The sequence below is a fragment of the Alexandromys fortis genome, unplaced genomic scaffold (assembly GCF_014885135.2).
Source record: "Alexandromys fortis isolate MF-2015 unplaced genomic scaffold, M_Fortis_MF-2015_v1.1 scaffold_1, whole genome shotgun sequence".
NCBI lineage: Eukaryota > Metazoa > Chordata > Mammalia > Rodentia > Cricetidae > Alexandromys > Alexandromys fortis.
The window spans coordinates 25,436,705-25,456,300 of record NW_026067927.1 but is presented as its reverse complement, the minus strand read 5'-3'; the positions used below and the strand labels follow the sequence as shown (position 1 = coordinate 25,456,300).

The 19,596-nt window shown below is 42.6% G+C and overlaps 1 protein-coding gene across 1 annotated transcript in view; it reads right to left on the bottom strand.

Annotated features, from left to right (window-relative positions):
• Rnf182 (ring finger protein 182) overlaps nt 1-19,362 on the bottom strand; it is a 46,136-nt gene extending 26,774 nt beyond the window's left edge. The window contains exon 1 of the mRNA XM_050144158.1: nt 19,227-19,362. The gene's annotated coding sequence lies outside the window, so the exon portion shown is untranslated. The remainder of the gene's footprint in view (nt 1-19,226) is intronic.
• Nucleotides 19,363-19,596: the final 234 nt, after the last annotated feature.

Genomic DNA, 19,596 nt, shown 5'->3' with positions numbered 1-19,596 from the left:
GGTGGTGATACAGGGACAGAAGGAAGGTGGGAGGTCTGTAGGAGCACTGAATGTCAGGGGCGGGGTTAAATACTAACCCAGAGGGACGCAAAGAGAGGAACGAATGCCGCAGTCAGTCCCTTGCACAACAGGTGATGGGTAATAAGTAAACATAGAAACAACCTTAACAAGACTTGATTAATTAAAAAGTACAAGGAGAAAGGGGGACAAAGGTGCGTGGGATGACTAAAGATCAAATAGATGGAAGCTAAAACCCGAACATGCTATTGGTTGCTGTCAACATAAATGGGCCACCGGGTGCTCTGAGGACTGTCAGAAGAGGTGGACAGACAAACAAATAATATGATGCTTATAAAAGAAGCAATGGTCAAAGACTTGACAGTACAGAAGACAGTCACACCGCGCAAGCACTGGACAAAGGAAGGCAGGAGGACACTGATCAGACCTTGAGGCTTTTGAGTCAAGAACCACTAGAAGAACTGAAGACAGGCATTGCATATCAGGAGGCCAGCACACGAGGAGCTAGTGCAGATATGTGTATATCTATAATAGACTCCTGGCTATACATGAAAAAAGACGGCATGAAAGGGAGAAATAGACACAGATTTCAAGAGAGAGATTTAGCTTAACTTTCTCTAAACTGACAGAATAATCAGACAAAAGGATGTTTCGTTACATCAGAACCCAACAAGTAGATCCTTAGACACCTTCAAAACATTGAAAATTAAGCAGTAAATAAGAAAACCACTTCTAGGCCAAAAAGAAGAGCGGAATGGCCATTGTAAAACATACTGAGCAGAAAAAATAAAGACAACATGAAGAGGCAAAAGATGCTTCCTGATCCAGGCCCCAGAGGAAAGCACAGAGCTCTGAATACATGGATGGGAAAAGAAAAGAGGGTAACGGACAGGAGAAAATAGTGAGCAAGACACAGCAATTGACAAATCAAGGGGAGAAGGCACACAGTAGCAAGGGGGGGAAAGGCAATAAATAAATAAATAAATAAATAAATAAATAAATAAATAAATAAATGAATAAATAAATAAATAAATAAATAGATGATCAAAATAGGCTCCCGAGAAAATAATAAATTTGATAGACTCCCAAGTTAGACTGAACAAGGGCAAAGAATGTGCAAACTGTCGATGCCAGGGCTGAAAGTGGCACCACGTGTATTCTCTGCTAAGCTTGATATGGTTTTATTATCAATTTGCGTGCATTAATTTGGATGCATCAAGTGGCAAAATCCCTTAAAAAGGGAAATAAACCCCCACAATTAAGAACACAAAATATTCATCTAGACACACTATGTCTCTGATTTAAATTTCCTACCAAAAAAAAAACCCTCTAACCTCTAAAACAAATGGCTTCAATACGGATTGATTTCACACAGTTCAGGGAGAACTCAGACAAATCTCTCCCAGAGGACCGGACCAAAAGAACAAACATGTCCTAGGTAATTATATAAAAGCCACACATCCTTAATATCTAAACAAGCCATGGGGAGGGGTCTTAGAGGGCCAATCCCTCCCCCAACACAGACACAGAAATCACAAAGAAAATGCTGGAAACTGAAGCAAACAAGACACATAAATGACAGCACACCGTTGAACTGATGGCGAGGTGCAAACTGCTTCGTCCAGCTTTTGCTTCCACTATGGCTGCCACGTGGACAAACTGAAGGCAAAGCAATTGTGTGATCTTTGCAATACACGAGGAAAAGCATTTTCTAAAACTCAAATTAGCTCGCCACTAGAGTATTGATCAAACTAGAAACAACAATATTTTAATCAAATAAAAATAATGCTTACACACCCTTAACTACTCAATTTTCCCCTGAGAGTGAGTATGAGATAAACACATGCTGTGATCATTTCCACTTAAAATCACAACTGAGGCTCTAACTGGTACGAGGAGGCAACAAAAAACAAAAGGAATAAAGATTGGATAAGAAAAAAATAAAACTCCAGATTCACTGTACAAGATAACACACACACCAGAAATGCAAATTATTCTGGAACTATCAAGATTGAGCAGCAAGTTAACAAAATCCCCAGAGTCAAGGCAAATTGACAGAAGTCTATTATGTTTACAGACACAAGCAGAACAATTAGAAAGCAAACCTTTTACAGGTGTGACTCCGAAAAAAAGAATCAATGTAATGAAAAATGTGCAGGAATGCTGCAAGGGGAATCTAATTAGATGGAGAGTTATACTGGCTCCATTGGGAGAGGACTCAGTAATGCAAAGTCATCCACTCTTCCAGAGTACATGTTCAGAACAATCACAATCCAAACTTCAGTGGTGTGTGTGTGTGTGTGTGTGTGTGTGTGTGTGTAAACTAACACAGTGATTCTAAAATTTATATGCAAATGCTAGACATTAGGAATAGGTTAAAAGAAAACTAGGAAGAAAAAAAATGAGTACTTAGCACTACAAAATGTGAGCAGTTTTATTAAGAAAATAGCCCAAAACAGACCAAATATAGAGGTCAGAAACAAACTCACAAGTGTCCAATGGATCAATGAAAAGAAAGCTTTTGCAATTCGGTGGGGGAAAGGATGATGTTTTCAATAAGTAATCCTAAATCAACAGATATATATATATTCATCACCCTAGCTCATAACTTCACACTATACACCCCAAAAAATCAATTCTAAGTGGTTACAGATGTGTGAAAAAGTCAAATCCTAAAACTTCTTGATAATCCAGGAGAATACCTTTAAAACTTTGAGACAGTCAAAAGAAAACAGTGGCCCTAATTGGAACTCATAAAATTAAATACTTATGTGCTGTTCCAATTAATCAGTTTTTATTTTTTGCTGTTGGATAATGCCCTTGGACACTTTAAAGATTTGTCACTCATATTGGTTTAATAAAACAGATTGGCCAGTAACCAGGCAGGAAGTATAGGCAGGGCAACCAGTCTAGAATTCTGGGAAGAGGAAAAGGCAGAGACACAGTCATCATCCAGAAGTAGCGGAAGCAACATGAGAATGCCTTGCTGAGAAAAGGTACTAAGCCACATGACTAAACATAGTTACGAATTATGGGTTTAAGTTGTAAAAGCTAGTTAGTAATAAGCCTGAGAAAATAGGCAAAATAGTTTATAATTAATATAAGCCTCTGTGTGTTTCTTTGGGACTGAATGACTGTGGGACTGGGTGGGCCAGAAACTTCTGTCTACACTAGTGCATATCAAAATAAGTATAAAATTAAGAAGCCAGTGTATACAAGAAAACATTTGTAACACATGTATCTCCAAAGAATTTCCAACCAGAAAATATTAAGAATTTCATAAAACTTATTCAAAACAGAAATTCTTAAGGTAAAAACAAACTTTTTTCATGAATAACCAAAATCTTAACTAGTATTCCATAGAAGAAGTTATCCAAATGATCAATCAAATACATGAAAAATATTCAACATCACTTATTGGGAAACCTCAATGAGATACTGACCCTATTTTTACTCTCCTCTGTGCACAGCAGTCCAATGAATGAGAAGAGCTCCCATACACAATGCTGGGCCTGCAGGTGGCACAGCCACTTTGGTCCAACTGTTCAGCATCAAGGCTAAATACTGCCTAACCTATGACCCTTCCAGTACTAGCAGATTCTCATCCTATAACACTCATGTCTAAGTATAGGAAAGTTCACAAGCCACATGTGATATTGCTTGGTTTTAAGCCCAGAACTTGATTTATACGCTGAGACAAAAGGATCATGAGTCCAAGGCCTTCATGGGCTCCATAATGGGACCCTGTCATGTGTGTGTGTGTGTGTATGTGTGTGTATGAAATATATATTCATAATAGCACTATTTATAATGAAAAAGTAGAACTACCAGATGTGCCCCATAGATTCTGAAATGGCAATATGCAAATATGAAAGTCTATAGAGAGATGATTCTATTTGTATAAAGTTCTAAAATGAGTAAGACTATTCTATAGTTCTGGGGTCAATGCTATTGGTGATCTTTTTTAAGATTTTAATTTTTATTTTATGTGTATGAGCTTTTTGCCTGCACGCACTACATATGTGCTCAGTGTCCAAGGAGGCCAGAAGAGGATATCCAATGCCACGGAACTGGAATTACAGATGGCTGTGAGGCACCCTGTGGATGCAGGAAACCAAACTCAGATCGTCTACAAAAGCATCACATGCTCTAAACTGATGAGCCACTTCTCCAGCCCTGGCTATGGTAATGTTTTAGGAGCAGATTATTATCGGAAAAGGCAAAGGAAGTATAAGGGGTATAGTTATTCCGGTATTTGGGGTGTGGAGAATGGTAACATGGAAATTCATTGTGTGGAAATACACTTCTCGGCATGTACATTAATCTTTAATGGTGAAATTTAGCTTAAAAACAAAAGCCTTGCTACCTCTGTACAAGAGAATTGATACACAAAAAGCTTAAAATGCCATGACTTTGAAGAGATTTTTCTAAACTCAACTCTGAGCTTTTATCTCCTGTTTCAAGTATCTTGAGATCTTCCCAGCCTGGCCTTTACATCAGTTACCACTGCCTTATCCCCCACCTAGCTCTACCCCTCCAGCCACACACTCTGGACTGACTCAAGGCAGTTCCCTCCCAGCCTCTTTGCCCACTTTCTCACTCTACCCACCCTAAACCTCCTCTCCCCTGGGTTATCCTTCACTCAACACAGATACCAACTATTCTCAAATCTTTAAAATGCCTCTCTTCCTGACTCCCACAACCATCATATACCCCATAAAGCCACATCCTAGTGTGAGGTGGAGGCACTTGTAACTCCTATTACCCCTTTAGCTCGGGATGGTGGGGTTGTATATGATTTGTCCATTGTTGGTCACCAGTGCCGGTCACAACCGCACATGTGGATAAACTGGAAAATATAGTCAGAAGAATCCCTAACCATACCTACTTAAGAGTCCTCCTTGGCTCTACAGTGTGAGATTTTCACATGAGCTGAGTACATTTTCTCTTTTCTTAAGTCACTTTATCTGGCAGAGAAATTGGCCATGACCCAGAGTTAATAATCAAACCAGTGAAATTTACTACAGACCAAAGAATAATGGAATGTCAGCCAAATTCTGAGCTTTAAAACATTTAAAGTATCTTCTAATTATGGCCCACTGTGGAAATTTCAAAAAGAAAAATCATTGAAGGTTTCATGCTTTTCCATCACCAAAGACAAAGAGAATATTGAATTTGTCATGTTACCAGTTCCTTACCGAAATGGTATCAATTGACTGACAGTGGGGTCCGTTCCTAATCTCCCATTATATAAGTAAGGCTTATCTCAAGTGACTCAAAGAAACATATCTTCTTTTTTTAATTAAACATGTTAAGTCATCTTTTATTCATATTCGGTAGAATATGCTGAGTAACTCCCCCCCCCCCCGTGCATTATCACGAGTGAGAGATCACGGCACTGTCAAGTTTCAGTGACTTCACGTAGCTCTAATTAATACGTTATCCTTCTTGATGATCCAATGCGCTGGTAGATTCCCCGAAAGTGTCTTCCTCCTACTAATATGTGTCTTGCGCTGGCTCTACTGTCAGAATCAAGTGGGAAAATAGTCATCTGAATATCTGCATAAAGGCCTTGGTAATTTGACTTCGAGAAATGCTTTGCCAGACGGAGAGAAGGCTCAGCCAGTAAAGAGCTTACCACACAAGCATGAGGACCTGAGTTCGGGTCCTTAGCCCCCCTGAAGGAGCCAGGCCCCCATAGGGGTGTGTTTGTAATCCCAGTGCTGGGGTGCTGGGGAAGTGGAAAAAGGAGTCTGGCACTCGCTAGTCAGCCAGCTTTTCCAAACTGGTGTGCTCCAAGCTCAGTGAGACTTCCAGTCTCAAAAACTACAGTGGGAAGGGATTGAGGAGGACACTTGATGTCAATCTCTAGAAACCACAAGTGTACACAAGCATACGCCTGTAGACACAGACAAAAATAGTTAACTAAAATAAAGAGAAATATTTCCTGGCTGAGACATAGCTCACCTACTACGTGTAAGGTCCCCATACACTCCCCAGTACCACAGAGACAAGCAGTGCTTCCTCTTAGCCCTAACCCTTTCCTTGGCCACGTTACATGCATCCATCTTCTATTTGTGATGTTAGGGTCAATTCTGAATAGACAGCTAAATGTACAAAGACTGCATCTTGTTCGCAATTGTTTCTCAATACTCAGTGAGTCACCCGAGTGCCAGTAACCAAGAGCCTTTCGGTGCCAGGTAACCCAGGCTATGGTACATACCAAGAATCATAAGCAAAAACAGATGTTGTTTCTGCCTTCATGGAGTTCATAATCCAGTGAAGATACTATCAGTTTTTTAAGATGACATAAACACAAAACTATACTGCTCACAAATGCAGTATCTCTCATTGGACCACTGCAATTGGCTGAGCAAGTCTCCCGGCTACCACTCCAGCCTATTGACTATCCCTTCACTACACATGACCCCTGTCTCCATCTGTGCTTTCGATGGGTCTTGAAGTCCTTTGAGAAAGGAAGCGATCTACCAAATTTCAAAGTCAAAGAACTTGTACTGAAAAGCAGACTTTGGTATCACAGGAAGAACTGGGAGACCAATAAGAAGAGTCCTGGAAGAAAATAAAAGGGAAGTGGCAGTCAAGGGTAGCAGAGCGGCAGTGATGGTTGAGATGAAAATGGCCGTGCCTGATGGCAAAGTCAGCAAAGCCAGGCCCCATTTATCTGCATTCACTGTGAATCCTCTGGGTAACCTGCCCATACATCATCATAGGAGGCCATAACGATGTACAACGAGCTGTGACTTCCAGTGGTTCTAGTTAACATGTTACCATTTTGATCATCAACTGTCCCTGAAAATGCCTCTGATTTATTAACATGTGACTTACAGTGTCTCCACTGTCCGAGAAGGAATAAAGGGGGAAAGGAAGTTCTGGGTCAGCTGCAAAGTTACAGTCTAAAAACCTGAACAAATGAAGCAACCACTCACCTAAACGGGAGGAAAGGGGGTTGAATGTGCATCACTTCAGAGAACTGGCACTCAGTTTCCTATGCGGTGCACTGGAAATAGCAAGAGCAGCCACAAGGATGTGGTGTGAAGAGCGGAGCTTTCAGTTAGAGACACAAATTAGGGATCTGCCAGTATACTAAATCCCTGAGGCAAAGAGGGAGTCTCTAAAAACTTGAGGTAGGATCAGAAAGGAAAGGATCCAAAGACTAGAGTTGAGGTAACTTCAGTGCTTTCAAGACCCGAAGAAATTCCCAAAGCAGTCTGCACACGAGCTACTGTTTAGCGCTGCTGTGGTACCAACCCCCTTTAAGCCCAGTCATCTGCACTGAATCTTCGGCTCATTGGTGTCGGCCAATTGTATTTCAGCCAAGGAAGGGGAGCTTTGTTGGTGGCTTTGCTCCAGGCTATGACTCATCTGGCCCTGACTCTGAGCTATGGATTGTGGTAGATCTGCTCCTTAGGTGTTGGCTCTAAGACTCAGGCTGACGGGACTGCAGGCAGGCATCCTGGGACTTGGAGAAATCAACCCATTGTCGGATGGTATTGGCAGGTGGGGTAAAATAAAGATTAGGAACTGATCCTGGGAGTGTCGAGAAGAAAGCATTCGGTAGGACTTCCAGCAGGGTGGGGGAATGTGAATGCCTAACTGGAATAGGTTCAAAAATAGAGGGGGGGGGAAGAGGAGGGAGCCGTGGCTGTACCTCTTTGTCGAGTTTTGTTACACATGAGAGCAGAGAAGTGGTACAGAGGCTGAAGAAAAAAAAGTAACGTGGGGCTGGAGAGATGGCTCAGCGGTTAAGAGCATTGCCTGCTCTTCCAAAGGTCCTGAGTTCAATTCCCAGCAACCACATGGTGACTCACAACCATCTGTAATGGGGTCTGGTGCCCTCTTCTGGCCTGTAGGCATACACACAGACAGAATATTGTATACATAATAAATAAATAAATAAATAGATAGATAGATAAATAAATAGATAAATAAATAAATATTTAAAAAAGTAACATATGGGTCAGAAAAGACTTAAGATAGCAGTGTCACGGATCACGGTGCTGGAATTTGAAACTGATGGGCATGATCCTGAGTCAGAGATTGGGTGGTTTGTATGGACAGTGCCAGGTTGAGGGGCCACGAAGGGGCATATGGGCAAGATCATCTACAGAGATGAGAAACGAGGAGAGGACCCAGGGAAGAGGAGAATAAAGGGAGACACAAGATGTTTGTTTATCTAGGACAGCCCGCTATGAGCAGACAGGGAAATGGGGCAGGATGGCCAGCTGTATTGGACCTCACACAGAGACTGTATTTAGTCTCCTAAATTCCATCAACCTGCCCACGATGAGATGTGGACAACATAAGCTTACTGTACTGTACCTCCTCTGGACCTGATATAGATGTTAGAAACTAGTCAAAAAGACTGGAGCCATCTCTTAGGAAAATGGGCAAAATCATGGGATATTTGGGTCTAAGCAGCTGAACACATGTCACGGAAACTGCTGTAGAACTGTTAACTAGAGAAGAACAGACTCGGCTGAGTGAGAGATATCGGGAATAGCGGGGCCATAACCTGAATCCGGAGTAGAATTGTGAGGTTAAATGTGAACACTACATCCAGGGATATATCATCCAACACAGCCGACCCTAACTGGGCCACCGAGCTCCTGGCAGAAGGTATGTACAACTAAGAAACCAATTTTTTTTTGTTCTATTCAATCAATTTACATTTAGAGACTGGAGCTGTGCAAAGTGTCTGCTCTACAAATATAACTTTACCGTGTGAGGAGTACATTTAATTTTAACTCCTGAAATACATATCCAGATGTTCTAGAAATGTAAACTACGCACCAGATTTTAAAGCTGAAAAGGAACAGCTTTCATTATCTCATTAATCACGTCTATATTGACTCCATTTGAGATTATGATGAATCTTTGGGTACACTGCCTTTAAAACCTATTATGAAAATGACCTTTTAAAATATGGCTATCTGAAACTTGAAATCACATTTTGGACAGTGCCGTTCTAAGTATTTTTTTTAAAAAAATCAATATGATCTGAAAAAACAGCTTCCTGTTACCTGTTGCTATGGTGGATATAAAGGACAGGCCATCCATCAATGCCACAGGAGGAGTTAGCCATGTCGGATGCAGCCCAGGTGCAACACTGACCATTCAACCTTTAAATCTGTGGTCAACGAGCAGGTCTGCTTTAGGGGAGAGAGGTCACGCAGCAGCTTCAGCGTGGAGCAGTGTAATAACGAAAGCTTACCTGGGAAAGGCACCTTCTGTTCACTTCTAAGTGAGCAAGCAACTTTACAATCTAGAGAGAGTTTAGAATTGGACAGACACTGAAAGCAACAGATCCCAGGGCTAGTGAGATGAATCAGTGGTTCAGAGTACATGTCGTTCTTGCAGAGGGCCTGGGTTCAATTCTGGGTACCCACCTGGAAGCTCACAACCATCTATAACTTCAGTTCCAGGATATCCAATTCCTCTTCCGCCATATTCAGACACCAGCCATACATGTGGTACACAGACGTGCACAGACAGATATGCAGGCAAAACACTCATACATATGAAATAAAAACAAATAAATCTTTCATTTAAAAAAGAAACAGGATTCTGTTAATACTTTTGGTACAATCTATGAATGACTGTCATACTTTTAATATTTAAAAGTATCTGACAAAGTGACAGCTTAATCTTGTGATTCTAATTTAGAATGTGTGATAGATTTTAGACATGAGACTTATTTAGATTGAAATGTTTAAGAGTATTTGATTAAGTCTAGACAATATTAATTTTGTCAGTGATAGAATATTCAAAGAAACTTGAGCTACTGTTTGGGAAGACTTTACTTACTAGAGTCAGAAATTTGCCCAACAATTACCTGATTTCTTAAAGTAAAAATTCAGGTATATTAAATTTACATATAAATGTAAAATAGTTAAGGTTTAAAATGAAGCTGATAACTTGAAGAACTCTGTTCAGTTTGAATGGGAGAGACGTCAAAGAAAGTGAATGTGGTTTGTTTACATTTATCAGCTATATGAACACATAAGCTGACCTTACAGGTCTAAAGAACACTGCTTCTATTCTATCACCTGTGATGAATCACAGAGTAAATTTCTGTACATAAAACTCACTTCTAATAAGTATTAACTAGGTACTTTCCAGATATGAATTCAATTAATCCTTACAACTAAACACCACGTGGTAGTGGTGCCCCCCCCATTTTGCAAGTTAGTTATCTGAGTACATTCAGATTGCTATAACAAACTTCCATAAAACTGCCTGCCTTATACACAAGCAAGAGAAATCTTCCTGTCACAGTCCTGGAAGTTGGAAGCCCAGGATCATGACGTTGGAGCTTGATGTCTGATGAGAACCCTTTGCTGGTTCATAGATGCTCCCTTCAAATTGGATCCTCAGACAGGGAAAAGATTAACAAACTCTCTGAGAACCAATTCTATTCTATATGAGATTTATGCTAATCACGTCCCAAAGGCCCCACCCTCCAATGCCTTCATCACCCTGGGAGTCAGCACGTCAACATAAGCAGTTGTAGGGAGGACAAGAGCACTGGGGCCATTGCAACAAGGAATGGCAGCACCTGCAGGGGCTACCCCAAGGTCACAAAGCCACAAAGGACGCACAGTCAGGGTTCAAATTCAAACCATCTTCTCCGATTGCTCTTGAGCAAGAAAAAGAAATGAGTTTTAATAAGCAGTGTACCCAAGTTTCTGGTTCATCTTTTTCTCCATAATTATAAAGTTTCCACGAGCAGTTCCAAGAAAACCCCATTGTGTACTGGAACGACCCAGACAGAAATTGTTTTTAAGACTTCTAGCTTCAACCTTGATCTTCAACATCCTAAAACAAGGACCGCCCTCATTGCAGCACTGAGCACAATGTTCTGGCATCCTTCAGAAGGCCTGGAATACACAACGGTTGTAGAATAGTTTTCATTAACTTCCTTTCTCTAATATTTTAGATTTAGTTGCTTTATTTTCTGTTTTGCCTGCGTGTGTGTCTGTGTGCCACATGCATGACTAGAGTCCTTGGAAGTCAAAAGAGGGCATCAAATCCCCTGGAAATGGAGTGACAGTCATGAGCTACAATGTAGATGCTGGGAACCAACCCCAGTTCTCTGCAAGAGCAGCCAGTGCTCCCAACCACTGAGTCATCTCTCCAGTCCCAGTTTTCTCTTCTCCTCCCTCTCTCTCTCTCTCTCTCTCTCTCTCTCTCTCTCTCTCTCTCTCTCTCTCTCTCTCTCTCTCTCTCTCTTTCTTCCCTCCTTCACTCTCCCACCTCTATGGGTAGATAAGTACCGTGGAGCGATGTCGTTTGCCAATACACTTTGGAAAGAGATATTAGAGCATGCTGGGCAAAGCAATCTGCCCAGGCACATCTTCCTCCCGCCCCCCCCCCCCNTCTCTCTCTCTCTCTCTCTCTCTCTCTCTGCTATTCCATATAGCCCTTTCCAAATTAATTCCTACTCTGGGACCCAATATAAAGGAAAACAAACTCAGAGGATTTCTAGTCTACTTATTTTGTCTTTAATTCTAAAAACATAAGTCCTCCCCCTCTTTCTGTTCTCAGACCCCACCTGTCATCTGTAGCCGGCTCAACAATGATGCCCTTCCCCTACCTTCCTCCTGAGGACTGCCTAATCCAAGATAAGCATGCCTGCCATTCCCAATCTGCCCACTAGGCTGCCCTGAACGCCAGCTCTTTCCAGAGCCTGCACTGCACCCTCCCTGCAGCAGGAAGACATTCTTGGCCTGTTGATAATTAGCAGAGCCATCCCGGTCAGCTTCAGCTGGAGAGTTAGCCACACACATCCCATCTTTCCACTTACCAACTCCATGTACTGCTGGATACTGTGAGCAGTTTATAGTTAGGAAAGCAAGGGTTGACTGCGGAGTTCAAGAGAGAGGGCTTTTATAGAATGTTTGGTAGGGTTCCCCGCACCAAGTAAGTGCTCAGGAAATAAAAGCTAAGGTAGAATTTACTGTTAAAAAGAACCTGCAAAGCTGCGGATGATTTCTGTTTGTACAGATACCTGTCTCTTTTTCGGTACCTCTCTGCATACAGCTTAAAGAAAGAGGCCCTGAATTTGTACCTGCTCATCAGTCTTCTATCCAAAACAAGAGAACATGTGTTATGGGTGGGGGAGCAGATGGGAGGCAGTGGCTAAAACAGAACACTCAAAAGACAAGTGTAAGTTGTGGAAGATCCATTTTCTGTTCTCTTTGGCTAGAGTAATCAGAGGCTTAACCATAACCAATGTAGTCAAACTAAGCAAGCAACTGCTTTCCGTCTTTTACATAGTCTTGTAAGACATTGGCCTCGGAACCCCAAGAAGTTCAAAATGGAATTGTAATATTTTATTTCTAGTGATATAATTCGAACAACTAAAACTTCAAATGCTATAATGCCCTCATAATACATTTCAAACTTCGGAAAATGGAACTATCACTATAAGGAACCCAAGGAAGCTCTTTCAAGCCTTAAAACAATACTGGCTTTGGAACTAGATCCAAACACCATAGTTTTTCATGACATGAAATGTCTTTGAAGTATCTAATTAAGAATAGCAGACTTCTGCCCGCCTTACATTTGGTACTGGAAATTAGTCAGGGCCAGTTCTGTTGACAGTATACTGGGGGGAAAGGGTGCTCAAGGGAGGGTTTCTGCCTCAGACTTTCTTTGGGGCCACCAATCAGCTCCCAAATCATGACACAAAGACTTATTATTAGTTATGAGTGCTTGGCCTTATCTTATGCTCATTTCTTGCTAGCTCATATAACTTCTATTAACCTGTTTCTCTTCACCTACGTCTTGTCTCAAGGCTTTTTACCTTTCATTCTGTGTGTCCTACTCTGTGACTGCTGGCAGCTGCCTGGCTGGCTGGCCCTGGGTGCCTCCCTCTCTCCTTTGCTCTCTCTTCTCTTCTCCTGAGCCTAGATTCCTCCTCCTACCTATTCTCTCTGCCTGCCAGCCCCACCTATCCCTCTACTGTCTAGCCATTGCCTGTTCAGCTTTTTATTAGACCAATCAGGTGCTGTAGGCAGGCAAAGCAACCCATCTTTACATAATTAAACAAATGCAGCATAAACAAATAGAACACACCTTTACACAGTTATAGTAATAGTCCACAGCATAAACAAATGTAACACATCTTTGCCTAGTTAAAGTAATATTCCACAACATAAACAAATGTAGCACATCTTTGCCTGGTTAAAGTAATATTCCACAACATAAACAAATGTAACACAACTTTACATAGTTAAAGTAATATTCCACAGCAGGTTTCTCTGTGTAACTCTGGCTGGCCTGGAATTTGCTTTGTAAATTAGGCTGGACTTGAACTCACAGAGGTCCACCTGCCTCTATCTCCCAAGTACTGGGATTAAAAGGTGTGTGTCACCATGTTTGGTATGGCAGTGTATTTTTTTTAACACAACCTGTACAGTTCTTAAAGGAGGTGGACATTCAGAGAATTCTCTCAAAAGAAAGAGTGAGAAAGGAAAACTACACAGCCCTTAGGACAAGTCAGAGGTTGCCCAGGAAAGAACAGGTAGTCCAGAGTAAGGTCCCTCATAAGACAGTGAGAATGACAGACGTTTCTGTGACATATTTACATGAATTCAGCAAAGCCAGCACCAGGGGAAATCTATGTTCTTGTAGCATATGAATTCACATAAAAATGAAACATCAAACCCCTAGAAGTTTCTCTTAATGTATTCTAGATTCTAGGAGGAGAATACTAATAGAGCCAAGAATAGAGGCACATGCCTGTAATCCCAGCACTAAGGGGGCCGAGGCACAAGGAATGTGAGTTCGAGGTCAACTTCGGCTTCATGGTAAGCTTGTGACTAGCCTGGCCTAGGCTACAGAGTGAGACCTTCTTTCAAAACCAAACAAAAATAGTTAAGTGTAGTTATGCACACCTTTAATTTCAGCACTTGAAGGCAGAGGCAGGCAGATCTCTGTGAGTTTGAAGCCAACTTGATCTACATAGTCAGTTCTAAAACAGCCAGGGCTCCATCATAGAAACCCTGTTTAAAAAAAAAAAAGAACAAACAAATAAGATAAATTTTAAATCATGACAGCACTCGGGAGGCAGAGGCAGGCAGGTGGATCTCTGTGAGTTCGAGACCAGCCTGGTTCTACAGAGCTAGTTCCAGGACAGGCTCCAAAGCCACAGAGAAACCCTATCTCGAAAAACCAAAAAAAAAAAAAAAAAATTTAAATCATGAACTATAAAAAACATTAGCTCCCACCTATAATCTCCACACTCAAGAGGCTGAGGCAGTTCAGCCTGGCCACTTGTTCTAGGTCACCCTGGATAACATATTTAACTGCAGGCTAGCTTGTACTATAGAGTGAGACCCTATCTCAATTCCATCATCCCCCCCCCCAAAAAAAAACTAATGCTGGCATATGTCATGATACACAATAAAGAAATGAATCTTGTCCTGTGACTTCAGTTTGGATTCTCCTTATGAAAGAGATGGGAATAAGAAAGATGGGAAAAATAAGAAAAATGTCCAAGCCTAATAATTAATGATGTTATTTCTACACTTAGTATATACTGCTGGATAGAAAATAAAGCTTGGTACACTGCTTAACATAAAGCTCAAAATCTGGCATCTTTAAGTTAACATAACAGAGAAAACCCATCAGGGTCATCATCCATAGAATAAGAGCAATGCCCAGTACTTGCCTCCTAAGGTTCACGTGTAGAAGATAATGAGTTTGTATTTGTAATGTGCTCAACATAATGCCAAGCACACTGGTTGATATCTTTTGATTGGCTGATTGATGATTGATTGATTGACTGACCAACTGACTTTTAAAAAAAAACAGATGGAAATTCAAATGACTGCATTCAGACAGGCACTTAGGAGATCAATGCATAGCCAGAGAAAATGCCAGATAAGATCACAGAGAAACCCTTTCCCATCGATTTATAATTCAAGAGCTTGAGTAAATATCTATTCTTCGAAGGAACTATACCTGACACGCCACATCGTGATCAAACTGCGCAAAGGGCCGTGTACGGACGGCTTGAATGGCTATAGTTAGCAAGGAGGGAAGACAGCTGACAAGTGATCAATACTCAGAACAAAGCCCATCCAAATACAGCCCAGCACTTGAGACAGGCACGTAATTATATAGATCCAGAGTGATCTTGAGTACCTAACTCACATACCTGGCCAACTGGACTCCATGACTTGTATGGGGAAAAGTGTCTTCTCAGCCCTTCATGTGTGGTTTGCAATGCTCAAAAGTGCACATAAGCCAAAATTCCAGAGACACCCATTTTATTCAGAGGAGGAAAATGGGTCTCAGCCACCAGCATGAGCAGGCTGATGTGAGAGTGTCTAGTCTCAGAAACCCTAGGTAGATGATGACCTTAATTTGCCAGAGAACACAAACCATGAGGTATTTAAAAGCTGTTTAGAGGCACCAGCCTTTCCTCCCCATTCTTGAACACTGTGCCTCGAGGGCCCTTGCTGTGAACGGACCTCCTTTCCATTCCCTGGACCCTCAGCTCCCAGTCTGGTGTTTCACTTTTGACTGACTTTAAGGGAAGAAGCAGGAATCTAGCATAAGACCCTTGAGGATGCACGTGATCAAAGTCCTCCAGCAGGAGCCCAGATGTTCCCACCCACTGCAGCACCTCTGCAAACAGCCAAACTGAAGAATGAGGCATGCCATGCAAGGTTTTTGTGAATGTGTATCACCACACACTGAGTTCCCAGTATTTTTCTGGTTGAACTACAAATTAACAAGACCACATTTTAAGAAGTAGCTCTGAGGATATAAACATTTGTTTTTGATCAGTAAAGGATTAGGAGGTAACTTTTCCCCTGAAAGAAATGAAGGCAGCAAAGTAAACCAAAGTAGTAGATTGGGGTGGCATAAATAGTGAGTTAAAAACAAAAACATCAAAGAAATAAGAGTATGTATAAAGCAAATACTTCTTCAACCAAAGAGTTGCAATAGCTCCATCGATAAGAAGGAAGTGCGTGGTCCACATTTGTTAACTATGTCTGAATCTATGCTATGCTACTGTGGCATGTAACTAGAAGGTACAAGAACTCAGCCATTTTCTTTGAACTTCCATCTCATAAATATAAACATACTCATTTTCCACTCAGCACTTAGAGTTTGCAAAATAGCTTTAAACCATGATACCCTTACTTAACTCAAAGCACAAAACTGGAATATACCCACAATAGTCTCTCCGTCTCCATCAATCATTACTAACAATCTATGTCACTAAACACCCCTTCCTGCCACTATGGCCGGTATCCCCCTCCATCCTCAGAACAGTGGTTATGATCAATACTCATGGTGCAGAGTGGGTCAGAAGATGATATCTTATATTTAGAGCACTTTGCCTGGAAGTCTCGGGGTCGCCTCCTCTCCAGCCACATATCTAAGCCTAAGTGTTTGGGTAATGAAGTCATTAAAAACCATTCCTCCTTCCGCAATGTGATTTTATAAGTGCTACAACACATTGCACTAGCTGCTGAACTACCAAGCCGTAATCATGCTATCACAGTACAACCAGAAATTGCGAGAGAATGATGACCCAGAAACAGCAGGCAGAGGCTGGGTGGCTTTAGGCTGCCAGGCAGGCTTTATGGTTACAGACAACTGACTTTCAACTGCACAAAGGTAACATCAGTTTGAAGCTAGAGAAGATTCCTTGGCCTGCCTTGGTACCTATCTCTGGATACATTTGATAAATTTAAAGGACAAGATTCATCAGGTGGAGCAATCATACCACCAACTGCCAGACTGGATTTTACAACTTGGACCAAATATTAAGGCCGGTTTTACTTTGTAAAAATTCCGACTGTTAAACCAGGATGGATGTGCAGGGGAAAGACAACACCCCTGGGAACTGCGGAGAGCCGCGACCAGCCCTTCACACCTAAGGGAGTGCTTGCTTCCCCCAGGTGGCTGATCTGAGTCAAGGCCCTGGGGTACAGCTTGCATTTCCTACTGCAGCAGGATGGCTGTCCCAGTGTGACTTTCTTCTAGCACCTGGCTATATGCACACTCCAGAATGCCAGTGATATATGTAAACACAGATCAGGGTTTCTGGAAGTAAACCAATCCTGGTAAGCGGTGCGTTCAATCCATGGCTGTTTATTTCTGGCTTCTAGTTAGTGTTTTTTATTTTAGAAAGCAGCAAAAATAAAAAAAAAATGCTGTTTTGAAGATGTCAAACTATTGAATCTTATGCCTGTGTGACCGGGCATGGAAGGACAAACCGGAGCCCTTATCTTGCTGGATTAACACCAAGCAGTTCTACGCTTCGACACTCTAATTGTGAGCCACAACTGCCCAAGCTAGAATTCCCAGTGTGGGTTTCATATAGCTACATGCACAGAGTCCTTGTACTCAAATGTTAGGATGCTGACAAGGAGCTAAATAAAGCCACGCTCCTGGTACCTTAGAAAGAACTCGAATTGTATTTTTAGTACAAACCGCGCAACTACACTCCGTGACTATATAATGTGCCTTCGTTTCGGGTAGCCTGATTGCCTTTCAGGCTGAATTGAGAAAATGCTGGGTTTCTGCCCTGCTTATCTCCTCAAAACCCGCTCTACCTCATTTTAATCAGGCTAGTATTTCATTACCCCATCAAAGAGTGTTTAGTAGGGCATCTATGAGCCCCTCTGCAGGCAAAACTCAGTTTAAAAACAAGCCCGATTGTGGGATAATCGGAAAATTACTGCAGCCTAAGTCCTTTAGTTTCCAGTACAGTCTTAGAATGAAGTGGCATTAACTTAAAATTGCTGGCACACGCGAACAGGCTTAGGAACCCAGTAATCAGCGAGCTAACAGGTGTTGGGATCCCAAAGAAGGAGAAGGAATATTAAACAATCACTCCGGGCTGACACCTCCTGTAGCTATAATATCCAGAATTCTAATCAACTTAACCACAACTCAAAATGATCGATGTTACCGGTTCATTAACTATAATATCAGCTAACAACAACAACAACAAAATACAGTTCTTCTCATCCCATAAAATGTTCCCTAACTAACCTACATACATATGATTTTTCTAAGTTGGGCTATACAGCTTAACCGGTGAGTGATTTTCCAGTTATCAACACAGCATCTGTCCCCAGTTAATACAGATAACATCCGCACACGTAGAATTTCCCTGATAACTGCAATCCTGAGAAACGGATATCTTCTTTCTCTCACAATGGCACGTATCATTTCCAGTGTAAGACTTCATTATCCCATTTTAAATTTTATTCTTTGTGTCTGCAATGAACTATCGTGAAATAATCTGCTGGTTCGGGGCCATTGAAAAGGAGTGGTACCCACAACTTGAGCAGTTCCCCATCCGGTACTCCAATGCCCTTGGCAACTGCATCCCAGTCCTTGCCACCACACTGGTAAACACTGATGCAAACACTGCCTAGATACCTGCCTCCAAGGGTGTTTTGGATGTCTCCCTTGGAAAGAAAAAAAAAAGAAAGAAAGAAAGAAAAAGAAAACCACACAAGGCATTTTCCACTTGCCTAAAGCGTGAACACAATGTCTTCCAAAAACAATAGCAACGATGTTGGTGCCAAGTATCTCCTCAATGAGGTATTGGTCCAGCTAACATCCTGGAAAGGCAGATAAATCAGGAGCCTGGGTACTCTTTCCTACTATGCAGTTCCAGGTTCAGATTCAAAACCCAGAGGAACTTCAGAAACCACTTCTAAATACGTGGACCACAAGCGTCAGAATGCGCTGACTCTTCGGAGATTTGTTTTAAATTAATAATAATTAATAATAATAATCTCTCATTTGCTCCTCTTACATCTATCCTGGTCTTTAAGGAATTAACCATAAAACACGAAAGTCCTAGGGCAATTTTGTTTCCTTCTTTTCCTTCTAAAATCATCAAAGGCGATGGAGAGAGGTGGGAGAAAAGAGAAGAGAGATACCCCGGCAGGTGGTTATGGCTCGGCCCGCCCCTCAACTTGGCCGGGACAGAATAGGCGGTGTTGAGGGCTCTGCCCCGCGGCCCCGGCGCGCGGCCCGAAGTTTGCTGCAGGTGCTGGGCGCGTGGGGATCCCGGAGGCCGTGGCGGTGGGCGGCATTAGGGTGGCCCGGCAGGGCGTCCAGTGCATCCCCGCGCCGGGTGGACACCGAGCTCGGAAGCTCCTGGGACCCTCCCCGGGCCACAGACTGGTGTGCGACTTACTTACCTGACCAGCCGGCGGGGGGCAGCTGGAGGACGGACGAGAGAGAGGTTCGCTGGGAGGACCGTGAGCCGCTCCGGCGGCGGCGCCGGGATTGAGGGAGGCGCGGCGGAGGAGGAGCTCAGGAGCTACGGGCGGGCGGGCCGCTTTGTCTCTACGGCGCGCAGCCGACCCTACGTCACCATGGCAACCGCCAGGGCCGGGGCCGGCCCGGAGCCCGAACCCCCTGAGGCACCAGGGTCCGGGACCCCTTCGGACCGTGCGGCCCACGCCCTTCTCAGCAGTTGGGCTGTGCGGACCAGACAAGGACCCCGCCCCCCCCACCCCCCCACCCGGAGCCACCGCTACCGCCACCGTAGTCACTCTAGAGACTCAA